The sequence below is a fragment of the Penaeus monodon genome, chromosome 43 (genome assembly GCF_015228065.2).
Source record: "Penaeus monodon isolate SGIC_2016 chromosome 43, NSTDA_Pmon_1, whole genome shotgun sequence".
Taxonomy (NCBI): Eukaryota; Metazoa; Arthropoda; class Malacostraca; order Decapoda; family Penaeidae; genus Penaeus; species Penaeus monodon.
In genome coordinates this window covers 14,295,970-14,298,469 of record NC_051428.1, presented here as the reverse complement: position 1 = coordinate 14,298,469, position 2,500 = coordinate 14,295,970, and positions in this window count along the sequence as shown.

The following is a 2,500-nucleotide window of genomic DNA, read 5'->3' as shown; positions in this document are numbered from 1 at the left end:
AGAGATAATGGGAGAGACTACGCACTTTTGAGAACGAAAGTTTTCGACACATTGGGACACGAAAAAGTGAATGTTGACGTGCCTATACCTGTGCGTTAGGCCACAGAGCGAGAGACTGAATGCTACTGATTATGGTGGACCGTTGTCAGGTGTAGTCACATGAAAGGTACTAATAATGAAAAAGATGAACATTAAAATAATGGACATGAAACTGTGATAGTACTGGTAATAATACTACTTCAGATATAATGATGATGATGATGATGTGATAATGGTACTAATCGTGAGAATAATAAAATAATAATAATACTAGTAATAAAGCTAATATTCACAGTAATTATATTGACGATGGTGATGATGATGATGATGGTAATGGTGATGGTGGTGATGATGGTAATGGTGGTGATGGTGATGGTGATGTGATGATGATGATGATGATGATGATGATGATAGTAATGATAAGAGTAACAATAGTAATGATTATAGTAGCAATGAACCCAATAACAATAATAAAACTAATGATAACAATAAATACGCCAACAATATCAAAAAGACGGCCTCAGAAGACGGCGAGTTCCACTGACATCATCAAAGGAAGTAACTTCACCCACACTGACATCCTTTTTACAAGTGTGTCATATCCTAATTGCAGATCCAATTCACATGCAATCTCGTGTTAATCAAAGAGAAGAGGAACTAATATTTATAACTTCTGGGAAGAAAGGGAGTGAAGGCGGCGGTGTTGATGCCCACAGGAGGTTGTGTTTAGTACTGTATAATGAGAAGGAGTTTTAAGCTGATGTGAGCTCTTAGCGAGTGGGGAGGGAGGGGTGGGGGGGAGGGCGAGTAATGGAAGGGGAAGGGAAGGGTGGAGAAAAAGAGTAGGAGGAGAAGGAAGGGCAAAGTGGCAAGGCAGAGAGAGGAGATAGGGAGAGGTGAAGAGAGGAAAGGAGGAAGGGGAGAGGAATGGAGGAAGGAGGTGGAGAGTGATGGGATGTATGAGGCAGGAGAAGAGGAGAGGAGAAGGGCGGCAGATAATAAAAATGGGAGAAAAGATATAACAACGGGAAAGGAACAAGAAACGAAAAGAGCAGAGGGAAGAGAAGGGTGAAAGAAAGAGAAAGAAGGGGAAGGGAGCAGGGAGAAAAGGGGTAGGAGAAAAGATGAGAGAGAAGAGGAAGGAGAGGAGTGGGGGTGGGGAAGGGAAGAGAGGGGGAAAGGGGGAGGAGAGGAAAGGGAAAGGAGGGAGGTAGGGAGAGGAAGAGAGGGGAAGAGAATAAGGGAGGGAGGCGTAAGATTACGGGGAGGGGAATGGGGAGGGAGTTGAGAAAGGAAGGAGACAGTGTGTAAAGGGAGGGGGAAAAGAGAGGAAGGGGATAGAGAGTAGGGGAGGTGAAAGGGGAAGGGGGCAGGGAGGAGCAAGTGAGGGGAAAGGAGCAGAGAAGCATAGGGGGGGGGGGGGCGCTCTCTTTGTCGTGGAGAGGCTTTGATCTAGTGCTCTGTTGTAGTGCTCTCAAGGACTGTTTTGAATTTGCCGAGGCGTTGTGTTTATGTCATTGTTGGAGTCTGGGCGTCGAGGCTACCCGGGCCGGGGCGGAGGCGGTTCCGTTGCTTTCTCGCGCGGGATAAAGCAGCTGCTCTTTCTCTTGCGGTTTCTCTCTCTCTCTTTCCCTTTCCCTTTCCCTTCTTTCGCTCTCTCTCTCTCTCTCTCTCATTGTTTGTATTAATCACGCATCCTCTCTCTGTCTCTCTCGTCCTTTGTCCTACACGACCCCCCCCCCCCCCCTCTCTCTCTCTCTCTCTCTCTCTCTCTCTCTCTCTCTCTCTCTCTCTCTCTCTCTCTCTCTCTCTCTCTCTCTCTCTCTCTCTCTCTCTCATTGTTTGTATTAATCACGCATCCTCTCTCTCCCTCTCTCTCTCTCTCTCTCTCTCTCTCTCTCTCTCTCTCTCTATATATATATATATATATATATATATATATATATATATATATATATATATATATATATATAGATAGATAGATAGATAGATATATATGTATATCTATATGTGTGTGTGTGTGTGTAAATATATAGATAAAAAGATAGAAGATAGATAGAGACAAAGTGAAAAAAGGAAGGCAAGGGAACTGGGTAATGGGCACAAGTTGTACAAGAAATGAAGTGGGAATATTGCTCAGCCCAGAACTGAAAGAGAGAGTGATTCAAGTTAACAGAAAGACGGATAGAATGATGTGGCTGAAGCTGGAAGTAAACAAGGTGATACGTGAACATCATCAATGCATATGCCCAACAGGTAGGATATGATGAGGCTGAAAAAAGGGACAGTGAATGCTAAGATCCCACAAGCAGAGAAAACGTGGACTGGAACAGACCTTAATGAGCATGTTGGAGAAGGAAATGGAGACCCCTTTGAACTGGTTCGAAAGTACGGAGTTGGAGTGAGAAATCAAGCTGGTAACAGGATAGTGGACTTTGTTCCTACACATCTGACGAATGTC